The 21,115-nt window shown below is 52.1% G+C and overlaps 1 protein-coding gene and 1 long non-coding RNA gene across 6 annotated transcripts in view; one reads left to right on the forward strand and one right to left on the reverse strand.

The window, feature by feature from the left end:
* The window catches only part of LOC101912667 (P2R1A-PPP2R2A-interacting phosphatase regulator 1), a 180,471-nt gene that overhangs the window by 92,504 nt on the left and 66,852 nt on the right, over positions 1 to 21,115 (forward strand). The window lies entirely within an intron of this gene.
* LOC114010892 (uncharacterized) lies at positions 4,093 to 11,089 on the reverse strand. 5 transcript variants are annotated; one of them, XR_008749650.1, is made up of 4 exons: positions 9,859 to 10,714; positions 9,243 to 9,404; positions 6,787 to 6,858; positions 4,093 to 5,365 (listed from the first exon to the last, which is right to left on the reverse strand). It is a non-coding gene; the product is annotated as an uncharacterized LOC114010892 (long non-coding RNA). The 5 variants fall into 5 exon arrangements; XR_008749649.1 differs by having other exon boundaries at positions 6,774 to 6,858; XR_008749648.1 differs by lacking the exon at positions 4,093 to 5,365 and adding an exon at positions 11,010 to 11,084 and having other exon boundaries at positions 5,648 to 6,858; positions 9,859 to 9,996.

The following is a 21,115-nucleotide window of genomic DNA, read 5'->3' on the forward strand; positions in this document are numbered from 1 at the left end:
CCTGCCACAATGTGCGGCCGGGAGCACGGAGCAGCCTGCGGAGCAGCTGGGGCAGCGCTTGCCGTGGGCACCGGGTGCTGGTCAGCTGTCCCTCGGGTCAGAGAGGGATAAAATCCTTTTCCCTGGGAACAGGCTTTCTGGGTATTGATGGAACGTGCCGCTTTTGCTGCGCTTTCTGCTGGGTCACCGGTGGGGCCCGGGGAGCACCGGCGTGGCCATGCCGATGCTTCGCTTGCCTGTTCCCCACCTGAGAAGCTGGGATGTGATAGAGCCAGCCCTGAGGCAGGGGGGAGGAGGGCGTGGGTGTGTGCCCATGCTCTCAAATGTGCATTGAGGTGCCATTATCAGACCTTTTCTTCTCGATTCCCTTTCTCACTCATTTTTTCCCTTCCACTCACAAAATGCAAAGCACGCAATAGCAATCACAGAATACAAAATTACGAGGTAGAAATATCCCTTGCAGTGAAAACTCCTTACTTGCAATGAGAAAACCATCTTGTTTGTGCTTGCTAGTAAAGGATAACCAGACACCCCCCCCCTGGTCTTGTCTGGCTGCATCTCCCACCCCCCCCCAGTCCCCTCCCTGCCATCGGACCCTGCCTAGCGGTCCTGCACACTCACATCATTTCTTTTCAGTGTGAGTGTTTTCTCTTACAGAGCATATGGCATGAACCCTCTGGACAGTTTATAAATCAATATATGCTCTACTTGAATTGTACTTTGAGTAACCTTCAGTAGTCCGTTACTTGAATGGCACACAGGGATGCCTTTACGTGAGAAATTGCTGAGAGTAATGTCTAACACTTTGCTTCAGAATTGCAAAGACTTGAACTTGTATTTTTCTTGCATGTGGTGAGTTTGTTGCCAAGAACCACCGATTCATCAGGGTGCCAGAGCTATTGTTTACTCTGGTCATCACACTCTTGCTTTAGCAAGCCCTTACTGGTGGAGCAGGTGACCTGGCTTCTCCTTTGCCATGTGGCTGCCACCTGCCACATTTAACCCCAGAGATTTTGTCTTGTGCAACTTTGCATTGGCAATACTGGTCACTTCCCCTTGAAGCCGGCAGGGTAAGCGGGTACACGCTTTGTCACCTTATTTAGCCAGGATTACAAGCGCAAAGAGAGAGCGGGGCATAGAAAGTGTTTCTTCTCCCCAGCACCAAAAGCAAGACCTGAACTTATTAACAGCTAGCACTGGGAGCTGCTGTTGTGCAAGGCACTGCACAAGCACCTACAACAGTCAGCCCTGGCTCAGCGCACACTGGATGTGAGCTGAGGAAAAGCAGATGAGGTGGGTGGGCAAGAAGTGCAAGGAAAGCAAGATAATGCTGGATACCACAATGAGCTGCTAACCTTTGCCAAAAATTCCTTTTGCATCAAAGGAGGTGAGCAGGAAAGCACTGAAGGTAGATAAGGTGGCGTTTGGGGTTGCTTTTTTAGTGTTTACAGGAATCTGCAACACCTCATTTGGCTCCCGCACCACCAGCTCTCTAATGCAGGTACCTGGTACTGTGAGCAGAGTAACATAACCTCTGTCTCAGTGTGTGGGAGGGTTTCGGTCTGGGTGAAATTAAAAAAAAAAAAAAAAGATTGGTGTAGAAATGTGCGATTGGTAAGTTTGTCTAGTGTCTCCCTACTAAACCCTGCAGCCATGCAATGGTGCGATGCCGTGCTGCACGTATTTACCTTCCAGCGGGAGCTGCCGCCTGCCAGCCCGTTCTTAAAAATCACACCAAAAACTACTGGGGAGGTTCAAAGACTTTTCCTCCACAGTGGGTCACATACATTCCTGATGCAGCAGGCTTCACATTTAAACAGCAAAAATACATCTTGCTTTATCCTACACGAACAGAAAAGCTTGCCCATGCTGCCCTGCACGTGCTGCACAGAGCAATGCATGGCGCGCCAGGGCTCCCCGGGTGACCGCAGTCGGACCGGGGATGCTCCGCAAGGGCACGTGTTGGGGTTTTTTCAGTTGGTTTGTGCTCAAACGCAGTAGTGAAGCTAACCTGCAAACACGTCGAAGGCAAGCTTTTACGTTTACAGAAAAAGAAATGAGAGGAGCTTCCCCAGCTTCTCAGACAGAAAAGCGCAGCTGGATGCCTACCCCCTGGGCTTTCTGTATTAATAACTGGCAATATCCTGAAATATCTGGAGCAGAGCAGGCGCGCTCACAAGGTACCTGCAGCAGTGGAGGGGAGCTGAGGCTGCCCGTTGGGCACCGCGGTGCTGCCGGGGCAGGTGCCCAGCCCCACGCTGTGCCCGCAGCCTTCCATCCCCGCATCCCTCACCCCCCGCTCCCCACATCCCCCCGCCCAGCTCCCCGCATCCTTCACCCCCGGCTCCCCACATCCCCCCGCCCAGCTCCCTGCATCCCTCACCCCCGGCTCCCCACAGCCCCCTCCCAGCTCCCCGCCCCCCTCACCCCCGGCTCCCCACAGCCCCCTGCCCAGCTCCCCGCATCCCCCTCCCAGCTCCCCGCATCCCTCACCCCCAGCCGCGCAGGGACCACTCCCACGGCTGGTGCCGCTTGCCCACAGCACAGCCGCTTCCACGGGGACACTTTCCTGGCTCCCCTGGGATCGTTTTTCCTATTAGCTTGATTTAGCCTCAATTTTATTCTTGCCCGCTGCTCTGGAAACTCTGCGGTGCTTTTACTCTCCTGTTAATGTCAAGTTGTTTTGATCCTGGCAGGGGACTGTAGCCTGAAAGCAGTTTTAGCCAGACTCTCCCGTTTTGAATGAGGTGGAAATCTCTTTTTTCTAGCTGAGTAAAATCAAAGTAATCACAACAGAAAAGTCTGAAAAGGAATAAACCTGATTTTTAACTCTAACACTCCACCTAGAAATGCTGACAACAGAAAACTTTCTCACACACACCCCCCTTGATGTGAAAATAAAAGTACAGAATTACAGAATTAATCACTATACTGACCAATTTCCCTGCAAACCAAGCTATCGGCGTTTTCCTGCGGGAAAGCAGTATTTTATATGGTGATTAAGGGCTTGCCTTGCAGAAAGCGGGAACGAACTGTTTTACAGATGCAAGCGAAAGAACACCAATGTCCGATTTGAAACGGGTTTGCCGTGCATCTGAATATCGTGACTTCCACCCGTTGGTGGGCAGAGGCTTTTAAAAGCTGCTCCTACCCACACACGTGCCTCCTGCACCTCCCGTGCCAGAAAGGCTCAGGTGCCGTGGGGGTGTCCCTGGTGCCCACCTGCCAGTGCCACTGTGTGGACCAGGAGCAACGATGTAGGCTGTACATCAGCAAGAGGATGCTCCCCCACCTCCCCTGTCCCACAGCTATCGACTGCGATTTATTAATTCCTAGAAATAGTTGAAAACCCCCAAATGTTATGGGATTCACAGCCACCAGCGCTCAACAGACCACAGGACTGGGGCTGTTCGTGACACACCATCACTGGCAGGAGAGGCAACCTGACTCCCACCACAGAGGATGGATGCTCCACCAGGAACCCACCATCCCCACCCTTCTCAGGAGCACCCCCGAGGCCCGAGTGGTCCCTGTGTCCATTCCTTGCTCCTGCCAGAGCTGGGAAGCTGCAAGAGGCGTGATGCCAAGGGCTGCCGAAGGAAAAACCCATTCACCTTGGGGCTGGGCTTGCTCCAGAGGAGCTCACCGCTGCACCACTTTGTAGGCAAACCCTGCGATGCTCCAGCCACCCCACCCCACACTCTTTGCACCATGACGCAAGTGCCGTGTGGGTGCTGGCCATGGGCAGCCCCCCACCCTGGCTGAGCCTTACCTGGGTGCCCCAATGGGGAGCTGCTTGGGTCTGGGGAAAAGTGATCCATCCCAGGGCAGGGCTTCCCTAGGAGCACCCCAGACACAGGCCCAGGGCCCCTCCTTCCCACGCCCCTGGGAAGCTCCCATGCTGCTGAACCAACCCCTCCCCAGCTGCTGGAAGCAGCATCATCCTTTGCTGCCCACCACCATGTACCCCCCCTTCCCCACAGATGCTGGGAAGGGCTCAGCACCATCCCAGTCTCCCAGCCACAGCAGTACCCTCTGCCCACTCCACCCCTGTGCAGCCCCCCCCCCCCCATTAACAACACCAAGCCCTCGTTCGTTGCTGCCTCCGCAGTGGTTTATTAGTGTGGGAGACGAGAGCCCCCCAGCAGCAGCGTGGAAGGCACCGTAGGGGGTGCTGGGGACGCACCCTGAGAGCCAGGGCCCCGGCTCCTGCGGCAGGGACCGATTTCCAGCCTCACTAAAGCAGCAATGCAATACTGGAGAGCAACAGGCAATCCCAAACTCCAGTATTTACGTGCTGCTAGAGCACTGCTGACAGCTCTCCATCCTAGTGCCTCGCCACGGCTTCCAGCCCCCCTCCTTTCTCCCCACCCCCAAACACAGGGCGACAGAGTACCTTGGCCGATCCTTTGCCGGGGCAAGGACCGAGGAGCAAGAGGTGAGGGGTAAGGCACCAGTTGAAGGCACAGTGCTCGAGCCAGCATCGGCCATGCCCATGCTGGAGAACAAAAAGGAGCCGCAAGTCCTCCCTGCCTGCAGGGCCAGCCCCGCCGAGACATGCACACAGACCCATAGGGAATGCATCTGTAGCAGCTGCAAAGGGTGTGCGCAGATACGAGCACCGGCAGAACTTATCTACACGTACCTGTTCACCTGAACTAAAGGGACACATGGGAATGCGTTAGCTTCCACATCTATGATAACCAGAAGCTCACCTTCTTGTCTTATCCTTGAGGTAATGAGGCAGCCCAGAATGGTCTGTATCTCCTTGTCCCTACAAACCATGATGTGCTGCTACATCTCCTCAAAGCCCACTGAATGTTGACATTCCAAATGGTATTTTGAATTATTTTTTTTTTTTTTAAACCATGATATAAGGTACTGAAGAACACTCTACAATGAAGACATTTAACGTGCATGCATTACCACCACCATGGGACTTTTTTGTTTGGTTTTTTTTTTTCTTCACGGGTGCTATCACAAAGTCTGTAACTATAAGAGAACAAGCAGTTACACAGTGCAAACAAACCAGTTTCAGAAACAAAATCAGAAATTAACTGTTTCCCCCACCCCCAAAACATACTTCGTATTTGGGTCCTGGCAAATCTACACTTGCAGAACTGCAAATCTAGCAGATCTGCTGCTTTTGCTACTGTAAGGAGCCCGCAGACCTTCCTGACCCTTCCAAACAGTCTGCGGGGAAACATTACCTTGTACTTTCCTCTTAGGGGCTGCTGAACATCAAGGACTTTCCAGGAGTTGCAATGTTAATATTTCAGATAAATAAATCCCAATTCCAATAGTTCAAACCTGTTAAGTCTTCCTTAAAATGTTTTTATTCAGCTCATTTTGACTTTTGAGAAATCTAAAAAAAGAAAAACGTTGATTTTTTGAAAGGCTAGATGATGTGCTCAGTTATTTGGATGGACAAACCTTATGTGACCAGAAATTAAAGATGCCCTGGCACTCCATTGCCTCCCCTGCCTGTACCAGAGAAGAAAACAAGTGCAGGGCAGAAAGGAGGCAGGAGCTTTGAAGCATGCAACTGCTGAAGGCACTTACAAGCCAGCCTGCGAGGGCTGTGCAGGAGCCGTGCAGATAGCCTGACATTTTTTGTGTTTCCTTTCAACTCCCCCCGCCGCCCCCCTCCCCTCCCCCCCCCCAGTTATGTGACAACTTCCTTCAATTCATTTTCTTAAAAAGCAGCATCACAAAAAAACCTGAACAATGTCAGAAATGATGCCATTAGTTCAAATGCTTGTGCCGTCCCCTCGCGCTAAACACGCCACCTCGCCAAGTTCCAGTTTCTCCTCCTCCTAGTCCCTGCCTGTTTAGCAAACTTAAAAATAGGAATTTCAAAAGCTCTCATGACCCATGCCAGATTACTGCAGATTTTAAATCAAATATTTGCCAACAAAAAAAGCAGATTTTTTTCACCACTTCAGTGTCCTCAATACCAACAGCACCAGCTCCAACTCTCTAACGAGCAACTGCTACTTACTGCAAAGCCAACAAGCACCCAGAGGAAGTTAAACCTGTACAAGCTAAAACAAAACAACCCCACACATAATTTTACCATTAATTATTTCTGTAACAATCTTTTACTTGACTGTACCTGCGTAGTCTTATTTCTTTCATCTCTTCAAGTGACTCAAAAAAAAAAAAAAAAAGTAACAGCAAACAAGCTTGGCTCTAGAATCCATTTTGATTGTGTTTGAGGTTCATGTTTTAATTAATGTTTTTATACATGTATATATAAACCAGCCTTTAGCCTAGTTCAACAAGGGGGACAAGAGCTCTTTTTAGCAAGGAGGACTTTGCAAAGCGAGGGCTCAGATCACCTCCACCAGTCTATTCTCCAGCACATGGAGAGAGAAAAAAAAAAAAAAAATTAAAATAAAAAAAAAAAAATCAACATTCACACCAAGTACTGGGCAAGTGGAAATTTGGGATAGGCACTGAAATACGTATCTGAGAAAATATGCGTGTTTATGACATGACACCATAATTATTTCAAGCAATAGAAAGCTCTGTGTTTGAATCACCCCCATCTCGCACTTCAGCTTCTTTCAAACTTAAGTTTGTGCTTTGGATTCTCAGCGTTACACCAGAGAGCTGCCAGCCGAACGGGCCAATCTGAGTTTCTCCTGACCTCTCCGAGGTGTTGCCTTGTGGTGCCCAAGAAGGGAGATGCATTTAGGAGGAAGCTGCACCTCCCCAGGGGGACGTAGGCGCGGCAGGTATTTCGGAGCAGGTGGGACACGCCAGCTTACCTTCCTGACTCACCTCTGACCGCAGGCGCATCGGCTCCTGCGCCGGCTCTCCCCGGACACCAGACAGTCGCTGCTTCAACGGGAGCTGGAAAGCAACACACAGAAGAGTTGACGAAGCACTCGCAGGGGGGCTGGCCTGTTGGGCAGCCTCAGAGCGGTCCCCCTCCCCAGGCATGCCCAGACCACAAAGGCTCAAGTGGGTGCAAATATTCTTAAAATTAGGGGGGGGGAATAAAAAAAAAAAAAAAAAAAAATCAACTTTTCACCTCCAGATAGGGCTGACTACAAAGGGGCACTGAAAGAGGGACTGCACCCCTTCTCTCCCTGTTCTCCCCATTCCCGCAGCCAGGGCTACCGGCACCGCTGCTGCCAGGAGTGCGGCTCGGTGGCAGCACCCAGGGCACACTGGTAACCCCAACTGGTCACCCAGGTGCTGCACAGCAAGGCAGGATGGCACGGCTCCTGCCGGGCGAAACTAGTGGCAGCTCCAGGGCTGAGTGGGAAAGCCAGCAGCAAGCCCACCTCCTCTCCCCGAAGGGGTTAAACCAGCAGCAGCCAGAATCAGTTACTGGTCCTAAAGGAAACACCTTGTTTACACTGATTCTGGTGACAAACCATGCCTAGGACCAGAAGCAAAAGAAACACCTTATTTATGGTGATTTAGGTGACAAGCCATGCCTAGGATGCGCAGGTAAGATGCAGAGGGGCTAATGGGAGGAGGCAGCACCCCAGAAGCACCCCAACCTTGGAGCAGCACGCCACCACAGCCAGGAGTGACCTGCTGTGCTGGTAGCCCCAGATGTCAAGAGAACCACCCCAAAAGCTGCACCTCGAGGCCAAAGCATCACAACAGCTCTTCTGCTGCACAGGCTCCACGCCCGCGGCGCGTACACCAGCTGTTTCTAGAAATCGAGACTTCTACCTGTCATCTACGTCAGCCAGCCACCTACGGAGGTTTAATTAAATCCCCCAAATAACTGGGGAATTTGAACACAGAAAAATCCATTAGTGGAGTTCACAAAACAATGCAACTTCTGCTTGCCAAAGTATACTGGGCAATTAAGTAAAAAACACCCACCCAGCCCCTGCCCCAAGCCCCAACACACGCACAAAACCAAGCCAAATTAACGCTGAAATACAGGGTTCCCTTAAAACACAACCTAGTCCCTCCTCCTCACTGACAGTGTAACTAGAAAAAAAAAAGAAAAAGAAAAAAAAAAAAGGAGAAAAAAAAAAAGTGAGAAAGAGCGCCATGGGAAAGGAAAGGAAATAAATACAGGAGCCCGTGACAGGCCAGATTTGCATACAGAGAATTCACCGACTCGCACACTTCTGGGCTAGGTAAGCTCAAAATCAAGTAAATATTAAGCATTTCCTCTCTATATAAAGCACAAGGGAAAAAAACCCCATCAACTCTGCTATCGAACAGTTTTTCAGGAGACACGCACAAATCCTGAAGTCATTGTTCTCATTTGAAAGAAGAATTAAAAAAAAAAAGGGGGGGAGGGAAAAAAAAAAAAAAGCAGCATTTACTATTTTACAAAAAGAGTAAAATAAATCATCTTGTTACAGATGTCCCAGGCATTAATTAGTGAGACACAGTTACAGTACCAAAACAAAAAATAAGGGCGTGAGTAGCAGCACTGAAACACTTTGTATCTGCCCCAGTCTGAAAAATCACACCATCTTCATTCCTGCCTCCCTTTGAACAATGAAATTTCAACAGAAGTCACGTATTAATATTTACAGATGTGGCTAATAGCTGGAATCAGACCCGATGCTTGATCGACAGCCACCAAATGGTTCCAGCTATTACATTTCCGATACGACTGGCCTCGCAGGGCTGATGAAGGCGAGCGAGGGCTGCGTAAAGAGAAATGACTGAACGAGCACGAACGGTCCGACGTGGGAACTGCACGCAGGCAAGTTACTTTCATTTGCACGGGCATCTACAGTGCATCCCCTCGGCGTCACGCAGCACGCAGACATCGCCCTGACACCCGTCTCAGCCCGCTAAGGCTTCCTCCCGGGTGGCACAAAATATTATTTTTCTCCCTGCTCACACAGGTCAAAGTCATACGACAGCAGACAGCTTCTCATCCTCTTTACTAAAAATAATTTTTTCTCACTAATTTATCCAGAAAAAGGTCAGAGATGCAACACGTATTCCATATAAATAACAGTGTATTCGAGCTGCGTTTTAATTTTAGCCCAGCGTACCTTTCGCGCATGAAAACCACACGATGTGGACGCGCACCGAGGTGGGGCAGAACACCCGAAACCAAACTGCAGCCACAAAGGGCAAATTCAAATAATGCAAAAAATTAATTCGTTAACTTCACTTGATGTGAAACTCGACCCCGATCCTGTTTCCAGCAGGATCAACTGTATCTCTCTAGGCGAGGCTGTTAACACAAGGGAGAGCTACTGGCGCTCGCAAAGGCCTGCGGGATAAAACTTCCAACTTACAGTACTCCAGAAAACCAGTAAAATCCACAGTAAAATTCCAGGATCCACAGTTTTTTCTCAACACTGCTGAGAAGAAAAGTATGATGCTTCTTGTTACTTCCATTTTTTTGCATTGTCATCTCATCCAGTTTTAAACAAGGGACAGATCTGGAAGCCTGATTCCTACAAAGTTTATTTGTTAAGAACAGAAAAAAATTAATTTTTTTTTGTCAGATGAACAATAATTCAGAACATAAGAAGCATTTTTAGTTTTGTTTTGTTTTTTTTTAATATTTGGGTCAGTTCGCCTGAAGCGTTAAAGCTTCCCTCTTATATTTCATAAATATTTATTGCATTAGCAGTTCAGTTTTACTGTATTTCCCACCAAAGTGGATTAACTAAATACAGACTTTTGCAGTTGCTGGTGAGCAACGAGACTTTCTTTGGGCTCCTCCAGAGCAGAAGATGATGAAACTTGGCAGAAGGTCCCTCACCTACACACGTCCACACCATACAACACACAAGCACAATATTTTTTTTTGTTGTTGAGGGGTGCGGGGGGTAGCAACTGATGTTTTAACCTTGGGCAAACTCGCTCTCTAAATGTAAAAAAAAAAAAAAAAAAGTCTTGCTGTACCTGATGCGCATGTGGGAATAATATCGTCTTTGGGATCAATTAAAAAGGAAAAAAAAACCGGCGGCGTGCGTTGCCCCCGTCCCTGCGGCTGCCGGAGCGCAGCTTGGAAGCCTGCCTTTGCCAGGATATTCAAATTTCCTGTACAAAGGAGTAACCAGCAAGGGGAAAAAAAAAAAAAAATAGCAAAAGCTGGGTGCCAATTTTTTTTTTTTAATCATTTTAATTATTTCATCGAAGTATTTTTTGGTTATACGAGTGTTTTATTTTTTTTAAAGGTATTAAACTACTTTCCCCCGTGCGCCCGCTCTGGCGGCGGGAGCTGGGGAGGGGCGCAGGCCCGACGGCAGCGCAGCGGGGGCGCAGCCCCCGGGGTTTCTTTAAAAAAAAATAAAACCGGGCAAATCCCACCCCACACACCCCCCCCCGCCAAGGCCCAGCCACACCTGCGGGGGGCGGCCGCGGCGCCCCGCCACGCCAGGAAAAAAAAATATTAAAATTATTAATAATAAAATCCCCGCGAGGGAAAGGCGCCCGGGGAAGGGGGGGCGGGGGAGCAGCTCGGCGGGGCGCCCCGCACCCACGTGGGAACCGGCCCCCGCCGCTGCGCGGGGAAAGGCGCCGCTCCCGCCCTAACGGTCCGGCGGGGGCCCCCGCCCCGCCCCCCCGCCCCCGGCCCGGCCGCCCCCGCTGTCACTGCCCGCTGCGTCACGGGCCGCCCCCCGGGGCCGCCCCCCCGGGGCCGCGACCCCCGCCCGGGGCCGCCTTTGTGCGGCGCCGGCCGGGCGGGCGGGGGGCGCTGGCGGTGCCGCCGCTCCCCCCCCGCGCCGGGAAAGTTTTTTCGGAGTTTTTTCCCTTCCCCCGCCACAAGTTTCTCCCGGGCCCGTGTCCCGCCTCCCCCCCCTCCTCCGCAACGGGAGCGGCGCGGCCCCGCCCACGGCGGAGCGGGGGGGTGGGCAGCGGGAGGGGGCCGCGCCGTGCCGCCACCCCCCCCCCCCCGGGCAGCGCAGCGCGCCCGGTCCAGCCGCCCCCCCCCCCCGCCGTGCCGAGCCGAGCCGCGCCGTCCCGCCCGCGGGGGGCAGAGGGAAGGGGGGGCGGCGGTCGGCCCCCCGCGGCGCCCCGGCCCCGCCGCCCTGCCCGCCCTCCCTCCTCACCTCCGAGTCCACTCGAAAATGGCGCCGAAACCGAAAAAACTTCGCAAATTTCATTGTAGGCGGCTGCAAGGGCTGCTGGGAGCGGGGGCGGGGCAGCGCCGCCCGACGGGGCGGGCCGGGCCGGGCCGGGCGGGGCGGGCGCAGCCGGGCGGGCCGGGGCGATGCTCCCGCCGGGAGCCGGGCGGGCACGTCCCGGGACCGGCCTGGGTGGGATGGAGCGGCAAGGGCGCCCCCCCCCCGCCCCCCGCCCAACTCCCGTGGGCGCGTTCCCGCGTGGGTGTGCGGGCTGGACGGCGGGGGGCAGCCCGGCGGGTCGCACCGAGCTGGGTTCACCTGCCCCGGGCTCCGGTGCCGCGCAGCGGGCCGGCGGGGGGCTGCCCGCGGGGAGCCCTCTCTGCGGGTGGGGGTAAATGTATATAAACCAGCCGAGCCGCACGGGACGGGTGGGGGGCCCGGTCCTGCCCGCAGACGGGCTGTGCCCCCGCGGCCTCGTCCCGCCGCCGTTCCCAGCCTCTTGCAAACCAGCCGGAGGAGGGATGAGGCTTTTCCAGCGCTGCTTGAGCAAAAGTTATTTCTCACTGTTCGACGTGTGGCTCCGTCCGTGCACGGCACGGGGCATCGGGGCGAGGTTTATAACTGGGGCTTTCCCCCCCTCCACTACCGTGATGCTGGGGTTCTCCACCAGCAGCCATTCGCAGCCTTCCCCTCCCCGACCCACCGGCTCCGGAGACGTTCCCAGCTCCCCGTTCCCCACTCCCCGTTCCCCATTCCCCGCCATGCTCCCGTGCATGACTGGCACAGCTTTACAACCTGTCCCCGAGCCACCCGGGAGTGACAGGAACAGGATTCATCACCCACGCTGCCCATCTGGGTGCGGGATGGCACCACGGCGCACTGGCAGGGAAGGCGGGTGGTTTGGAGACACGGGTTTTCTGAAAATGTTTTAATCTGGAGAGTTTGGGAGGCTGGTGCTGCGTGCCAGTGGGAGCCTGGCAAGCTGAGGCCTGAGGAGGAGCGATGCTGGGGCAAAGCGGTCCCTTCCAAAGGGAGAACGTGGATCTGAAGGTCACAAACTTCAAGGCTTATCTCATCCATCATCAGGAATGGACAAAGCCAAGAAGTCTCCTGTTGTCTCAGTGGGTTTGCAACCTTCCTGTTGCAATTTTTACTTCTACCCCCACCCCAAACGGCAAAAAACTCCCAAACCCTGTTGCTAAATAATTGCTCTGTTCTTACAGGTGAGAAGTGAAGCTCAATTAATTCTGCTTTGTGAAGCGCTTCTGATCCTTTGATGGAAACATGTAAGGGCAAAACACTATTATTTTGCAACTTGCGAAGGCTGATAAGAGCGGTAAAACGGAAAAAGTCTTACCACTGAAGGGTATTACAGCCCTGCGCTTTTTCCACTCGAGATCTTAGAAACTAGCTGATGGCTGCTGCTTTTCATTTAGCAGGGTTTTCCCCCCCCCTTTTGAAAGAAACGCAATCACTACCAAGTATTCTGGAGGGACTTCATCTTTAAACAAATAATGTTTTTCTTGTTGGGTGTGCACTATTATTTTCTTAATTATTCCTGGATTTCTGCCTGTTCCAAGAGTTTTCTCAGATGGCAGAAACAATTGGTCCTTTTTTATTACACTAATAGCAAAAAGTATCCCTAATAAAAAGGCCCTGTACATCCCATAAACTCAAACAGGACACGTTTTGCCAACAATCACACCTCTTCATTGAGGCATCTTATATGCTTTTTTTTTTTCTTTTCTTTTCTGTTCTTTTTTGGTTTTGGTTTTTTTTTTTCTGCGTTACTACTATTGTTTACTACTCGGCCTCACTGGCTGGCTGCATTTTGGTGCCAAGACAAAAGGAATCGGGTCATTTATTTAGCACCAGAGCCCTCCCACTCACCCTGAACGTGTACATCGAGATCTCAGCAGATGTGGTGGGAAATGAATGGGCAAAGAGATTCACCTACACCTCTCACATCTGCTTGTGGGTGGCCTCTAATTAATTTGGCTTCGAGGCTTCACTGCAAGGTAGATGGGTTAGGAAGTCTGGCCAGGAGTCATCTGTTTGAATCATACCTATTCGATGGAGAACTTCATTGTGTAGCTGTGTCTGACCCGCACCCTTGCGAGAACTAATTAAAAAAAAAAAAAAAAAAAAGCCCCACACTTATTGGAATGTCAAATATAAATGTCAGCGTTTCAAATGAAATGGTATCTTGGGAGGCTCCTGCACATTTAATCAGGCGGTTGCGCCATCTATATCGTGGACTCAAAAGCTGCAGTGAGAACCACGAAAGGCACTGGCTTAACATCAGCAGAAGTGTTTGCCAAGCTTGGATTATGTCACTGCTTTATGATCTTGCTTTGTAAAGGGAGAATACTCTTGGGGAGAAAGGACTCGGCATGCCGGATCTACAGCGAGAGCAAGGAATGAATGCTGCTTGCAGAAACCGTGGGGGAGGGCGAGGGATTGTGTTTGCTGGGGTATTTTTGCAGATGGATGCTTTACGGCCACCTTCCTCGAGCAGAGACGCGCCCCACATCGCTTGGGCTGAAAGCAGAAAGCCCAAAATACCCCAGGGAAGCTGTTTGCTGCTTTCCCCCCTGTGCTGCCTTCCCACGGACACACCTGCCAGGGCCCCTGCCTGGGTGCTGCTCCACCACAGCCCGCCGGCTCTCGGTGCATCGCTGCTTTGCTCCGGCTCTCGGTGCATCGCTGCTTTGCTCTGAGAAGGTAGTGAGCAGTGCCAAGGCCCGCTGGCTTTCCCTCGCCTGCGGCTTGCAGACACCTGGCCAGGTTGGGGCTTGTCAAATAGTCAAAATGTGGTGCCTTGCAGAGATGGCAGCTATGGAACCGGTTAAAAAACAAACATCCCCGCACTACACACATTAAATGTGGCCTGCTGAAATGCTTCTGCCCCTTGTAGCAGGGATGAGCCACAGCTACTCCTTCTGTGCTCTAGGCTGGTGGCAAAGGTAAGAAACTTTCTTTGAAGACACCAATTCTCTTTGTCCAGCCCAAATGCCAGGCTCACCTTCGCCATCTGCAAGGGGAAAGAGAATAAAGCAAAAAGCTGGGCGGTTATGTGCCCTGTGAGGAGTGCCATTTGTGGGACAGGGGACATCAGAGGGGACAAATGGCTGAAGAGAGATGTCTCTTCAAAAGTAGCCCCTGGGTGTGAGAGCTGCATTGCTGCGCTGCCCTTGCTTTCGTGTTGCAGTGAGAGCCTTGTGCGGACCCTGCTCCACAACCCCCCCACAGGCGCTGCCAGAGCATCCTGCCCAGCCTGGAAACTTCCCACAGCCACTGCGCTAATAAACTGCGGCTGCTTCTGGACGAGTGTCTGGCCAGCCCCAAACTGCAGCCCGACACGGGGGTTTGGCATGGGAAGGTGGGTCCCTGTGTCTGCAGGGGCTGTGCGGGGCACGGGGAGCGCGGATGGTGGCGAGGAGCAAGTGTGGGGGTGTGTGGCCACAGCACCCCGTGGTTCCTGATGTGCAGAGCGGGGAGCCGTGCTTTTTATTTCTTGCATTACCCCACGCGGTGCAGTAAACTGCCCATCTGGAGCTCTGGCTTCTGCACTAACCCTTCCTCCAGCGCTTCGGTCCCTTGCGACCAGACCGGAGGGGCGGTTCTGTGCTCGCTTTCTGTATGACTCTCCTTCATCTGACCTTGTGCGCTGGCCCTGGCATTTTGCAGTTCCCCCAGGTCTGCACATGGTGTGGCAGTCCCAGCCTGGCCTTCCTGGGCACCATCGGTGTTTGTAGCAGCCTCGGCCACTCGCTGCCATGTGGAAAACGGGTGTGGTGGCCGTGCCGATGGGTTTTTGGCACCATCCCCTGCCTTCCCTTGGCTCAAAGAGCGCCCGGAGCGTAGCACTGTCTGGACAGGGATTTCATTACCCGCCATCCAGCCTGCCAGCGCAACCTTGTCATTGCAATTTGTCACACATATTTGGTATGTGTTTGGTATCTCGCTGAGGGCTCGTTTGCCAGGCGATCCATCTAATCGCTACTTGTCTGCTGCGAAGAGCGGCTTGGCCTCGGCCGGGCTGCCCCGCCGGTGTGCTGGGGGCTGTGCCGCGCGCTGGGAGGGAGCACTGGCCTGCCAAAGCAGGGAGGTGTGAATCAGCAGCGTGAGATTCCCTACCGTCAGCCTCCTCTTCCCGCTAAAGGAGGGTTATTTTTGTCAAAAGTAACTATTTTTGTTGAAACTAATTTTAAAGGATCTTTTTGTTGTTCAGGGATGGAAGCCTTCTGCAGAGGCACCAGCTCCCCACTCCTCCCCTCCTTGTTTTTCTTTGCAGTTATTTGCTCTATTTATTTACTGCAAAATTTGCTGTATTGCCTGACATTTTTCGGTTATCAAAATATTTTGATTATGTGCAGTGGAGGGGGCGGGTTGATAGTGCAGCCGACATCTTGATAGAAAATTGCCTGTAAATTATTCCAACTTAATTCAGGCTGGGGAAGAGTGAGATGCTCCAGCCTGTCCTAGGCAAACCCTCAGTGCTGCTGCTGCAACCTGGGCCTGTGCAGAGCCCGGGGGCAGCTCAGACCCATTTCCCTGGATATTTCTAGCCCTTTGGGGTCTGGAGTGTGACCTTTCCCCATGGATGCATCAAATACAGCAAGCACAGAAAGGAGAGGAGGGCAGAGGGGAAGATGCTGCTGCATGAGACACGACCCGAAACTGCTGCGGAGGTTTTTTGATGCAGCATGAGAAGGGTTGGAGGCAGGATACAAAAAAGCAGAGCTCGGAGGGGTGGGAGGGGAGTTGCCTATGAAGGTCACTCCGAAAAGGGCTGGAGCACTACACTTTTTTTTCTCTTGCTGCAAGGAGCAGAGGCATGGCTCTCTGTAGGATAACCACCAGAACATTGGCTACGGAGATGTCTTCTGCCATCGGTGGATGGGCTGAGCTGGGAGTGAAGAGCCACTTGCATCTTGAAAGTAATGCAACTCTCATGCATTTGAAATAGCACTGAGAAATTACCGATTATAGCAGCTCTGCAGTTTCTGAGTGCAATGCTGTGAACAATTTTGAAGATCAATATTTATGCAAACAGCTTATGATGACTTTGCTGTTGCGATTTTTCTGTGTCTAAACAAGCTTGTCTTGCTTCCCTTAAGCCAATAGGTTTAAAACTTCTTCTGACGTTACCAAACTTGCAATTTGTCATTAATACTGTATTGTGTCAGAAATGCAGTATTGTGGGCACGTACATATAAATATTGTGCTCTCCTGGCAAAGCAAAATGTCATGATAGGATAATGTGTTATTTAATAGAGCTGTAGATTATACAGGGACATTTGCAATACAAACCAGTCCCAACATCAGACATTTGCAAAAGTCTTTGTTATGCTGATACAGTAGAAAAACTGATATTTCCAGCTGAATATTTTTTGTATCATGCTCCTTGGCCATCCCGTGGACCTCTGCCATATGACACGTAGTATTAAATTATATCGTCCAAGAGTTATTTTGTACAATTCAAGGCAATAGCCCCCGGAGGCATTCCTTAGACATGCGAGGAGTCTGTGAAATGGTGTGTTGGTGGTTGTCTTTAGATGCTTTGGCCCTCCTCCAAGGAAAGACGTTCTAGCTCCTGGCTTTTTACCTGGAAGATGTATTAATTCCTAAAGGCTAGCTCCTAGAACTGGTGAAAAGAAAACCCAAGCAGTGAAGCTGTGCATCTCTGGTAGCTGACATCCGACAAGCCAGCAGGAAAACAGGGTTCTCTGAGTTGCTGGTTGCCCCATGGACTGCTCCTGGGCAGGTGCTCCCAGGAGATCCAGCTCCATTTCCAAAGCAAGCAGGTCCATTGCCAGGCCAGGAGCCCCAGGAGAGAGCTGGGGAGGCTTCTGAGCATCCCCTGCCTGCACACTAGCACCGTGCTCTCACGGCTGTGTTTTAAGCCTCTCACTGGGATTTTCCTGAGGAGCACCTTGCCCTTTGCTGTTTGTAGGGAGCTCATTCCCATGCTGGGCGTTGGGCTGTGATCGCTGCCCTTCCAGATCAAAATCCAGAGAGATTTGCTTTCAAAATTCAGGCTGGGCTTGTGGAGGACAGGAGTAAGGGTCCAAATGCTGGCGGGAGCCTGGCAGGTCAGTCCCAAGCACTCTGCCTGCTGGCGTGTCCCTGGTTTCCCACCCTGGGAAGGAGTGGAAAGGCTTTGGGAAGGGTCACGCAGCAGATCTGTGGCCCCCCAGCCCATGACCACCCCATTTTCTCTGGGGGCTCTCGCACCCCCAGCTGGGGGAAGTTTAACTCAAGGGCCTTTTGGAGGACCCAGCTCCCATAGAGGTCTTCATTCCTTTTGAAAATCCCCATCCTGGTTTTTGTTGGTGACACTCATTTTCCCAAAGAGAAGTGTTGCTTTCTAACAAGGCAGCTTGGAGTAGGGATAGCCGCTGTGTGCCGAGGCACCCGATCCCAGCTGCTAGCCCTGTGTTCCAGGGTGGGAAGAGGAAATCACGGCACCGAGTGTGCAAGCTGACCGTGCACCAGTTCCCCTGTTAGCAGGGTTTTAACAGGAAGATGAGCATGGCTCCTGAGGGTGAACGTAAATTATGTTTCTAGATGGGCAGGGCACAATATACCTTTAAACATGCTTTTTACCCTGAATTACTCAGTACACTGAGTTACACCTATTGTACAACAGAGTGTTTTCCACTCAGAGAAAGAGGATGAAGAAGCATTGCTTATGCCCTAATGTCAACACTCGCAGAGCTCATGCGGAGTCACTTTGTTTGCATTTTCCCTTTTTCCAGAGCTTTCTGTCTCATGGTGCCTCCAACTTGCAGGGAGGCTCGAGGGGTGAACCTGGAATTCAAAGCCACACAGGGTCTGACTTTCTGTGCAAAACTGCAGGCTTGCACCAGGAGTTAATTCAGCAATGCACAATGCAGAAGCAACGGCAAAACAGGCTTCAAATTGTATTTCTTGTGTTGTCCGAGGTGCAAAGAGGAGAAGTTGCATGTGTGGGAGGCCAAAACCTGCATGCAGTGTAGGGATTGATTGCACCACGCACTGCTTTGCAAATGCACTTAAAACAGTGTCATTTGGGACAGGAGGCCAGACATTTACCTGCCATGTCTGGCCCAATTCCAGTGAAATCTAGTATTAGGTTTATTATTACTATGCTTTCCTTCCATCTAAACTGCAAACTGTAGCATTATTTGCAGGGAATAGTATACATATGCATATGTTTAACATCATCGGTGGACATCTGTCACTTGAAAGCTGCAGTTGTTCTGGGGCTCGCGGTGCCTGTGTGTCTCTGTATGGGTGACCTGCCCTGGCTCGTGTGTAGGGCTGCGGGCAGCGGGGGCTCTGTGTGCCAGGGAAGGACGCGGTGCAGCCGGGCACATGGAGGTAAAACTCCTGCCCTGCACCCGAGCAAGGGGCAGCCAGCGGGGCTTTGCGACAGCCACCGCGGAAATCCTCAGTGGGGGTAGCAAATGCACTGGGAAAGGCGAGAGAGGAGAAAACGTGGGAGAGAGGGAAGCAGCAGCAAAACCAGTCTAACCCAAAAGGCGGAACGCCAAAATGAGACCACCCAGAATATGTTTAATTAGTACTTTTCCTAAATTAGTGCTTCTCTCTGCTCTCAGTGCTCATCTTTCATTCATTTTTGCCTTCGTGAAATGTCAAGTCAAAGGGGTGCGATAACACGTTGCTCTCGCTCTCGGGAGTGGGAGAAGGGTGGGCAGGTAGCGAGGGGGGGCATGGGCAGGGACCCCAGGCTGCCTGCAGGTCGGGGGGACACAGCCAGGTGTGACAGGATGGAGCAGAGCTGCTGCAGAAATGCACGCCTATGTCTAAGCACTGCATACAGCAGAGTGCCCGTTCACCTTGTGAGCTGCACAATTTAAAAAGCACGTACCGTGTCTGAGTTCGCCCGATATTATTTATTTCAGTGGATGCTGAAACCCGCCAGAAATAATAAGTGCCTTTTAATGGAAGGGGCAGGAAGATCTCTCCTTGGAGAAGGAAAATCAAGCTCTTCAAAGCTGAGGCCATGCTCCCATCAGCTGTGGGGTCGCTGCCGCAATGGTTTGCAGAAGGATCTCTGTGTTAGAGGCCAGTTTGCTGGCCGGGCAGGCAGTGGGCAAGGCACAAAGGTGGGTGTCTGCACCCCGGTTGCAGTCTGGGAGGGCGCTGGGTGAGCCGTGACCACATGGCAGCATCAGCTTCCAGGGGGGCAGCTGCTGATGCACCTTCCCTGCCTGCATGGTTGGGAACGGTGCAGCTCGGCACCCTGCGCGGGGACCCTGCCCAGGGGGATGCACAGAGCAGCCTACAACACGCCGCTTTGCCCCGGAGGCAAGTGCTCCTCATGCCCTCCTGCAGTGCAAACGCCTGGCCTCAGGCAAGGACAAAGGCGCTGGGGCTGCTCCTCCTGCGAGCCTGGCTCCCTGTCACCCACACCAAATCTCGCCTGCCATCACGTCACCCATCCTGTGGCTGCCTGGCATGGCCAGCTTGGCTATTTCCTTCCCGGATAGCTACATACCCTCTGCAAAGCGTGTGTCCCCAGGGCAGCCAGCTCCTCACCCAGGGTTAGGTCAGCCCTGCTCAGCCTTTCCAGCAACCCCATCGCAGACATGTGCGTCGCATGGTCCTGAGCATCCTGGCTCCACGGGAGCACGCCCAGGAGGCAGGAGACATGGAAACCTCCGGAGAAGCAGGGCTGGGTAATTCATGGGGTGAAGGCAAGGAGGGAAGCAAGGCAACCTCCTCTTTGTCTTCCAGTCCGATATGTGATTTGGGAGAGCTGGTGATGAGATGGTCTGTTGGAGCTGCTGCCTTTTAGTTTAGTCTTTTGCACTGACTACGTCTAATAAAATATTCTAATAAAAAGAATAACGATTTCTGAATCTTGCTTCTGGGAACAGAATCTACGTTTCTGTACTCCTTACAGGAAAGAAACCCAATTTTGTTTGAAAGAAAGAGAAATTTCAGCCTCTTGGGGAAAATACCTAACTGTAAAGAGACAGAAGAAAAAGCCCAAATTAGTTTCATGATGTCAGTAAATGATACCATGAATTGAGAAATCCATGAGTTTCGCTGAAACCAGTCACGGTTTCCACCTCCCCCTGCCTCTCATCTGCTTTGAAACGCTTTGTTCAGGCTCAGGGCTGGAGGAGTGCAGAGGTAGCTAAATATTTCCACATCTGGTTTGGGGAAGATTCGGAAAAACAATTTCGCTGCAGAATTAACAACAGTAATGGAGTTTATTTGTGTCTCTCGGTATATGGCAATATATTGTAGCATTTCTCCCTGAGCACACGCATGCCAGGGCTGCCTGGCCTGGCACTATCGACTTGCCTGCTCCTTGGAGAGGAGGGTTTGCTGCCTCCCTGAGAGATAACAGGGCTATTCTCAACCATGGAAAAACTTTTACTGTTTCATTTTATCAGCCTGTGGTTAAGGAAGGTTTCACCATCTGAGCCCTCGTTCTTCTACACTTTCACTTACTTCAACTTTGTGGTTTCATGCACTGAAAGGATATCATCTGTTGGTGACACCAAGGAAAGTTCACATGGGAGACAGCTACATGTGTTTAACCGTTTGTCTGCATCCACAAAAGTGCTCCCAGAAAACAGAGGGATCTGTTTTGAAAGATGAGCGACTTCTCTCGGGAAAACATTTTGCCTCATGAGTTGTGCAAAGCAAAAGGGTCGATGATGACACTTTGCCTGGAGAATGCCCCATGGTGTGGGACCCCAGCGGTGCCCACCCAGCCTGCTATGGCTCTGCGATGGTCAGTCGGATGCGGAATTTCACCTCCTTGCATGCAAGGATGATCTCCAAAACACAGAAGCAGCTGGTTCCTTTCAATGGCACGGCTCAGGGATTGTGGGTGGGTGCCCACACTGGCGGGCAGCTGTCCCCTGCCAGTGGTGCCAAGGCAGAGCAGGACACCTAAGAGGGACTTGGAATGTGGGGCGGTGATTAGATGGAAAAGTGTCGTGATGCACAGAAACCACCTGTGAGCTCTGCATGAGAAGAAATGTCTGTGGGGCATCACCCACCACTTGCAGCTGGTGTTGGCAGAAGCGCTGGCAGCTCCCCCCGAGGGGGCTTCAACAGGG

This window comes from Falco peregrinus, chromosome 13, assembly GCF_023634155.1.
Source record: "Falco peregrinus isolate bFalPer1 chromosome 13, bFalPer1.pri, whole genome shotgun sequence".
Lineage (NCBI taxonomy): Eukaryota > Metazoa > Chordata > Aves > Falconiformes > Falconidae > Falco > Falco peregrinus.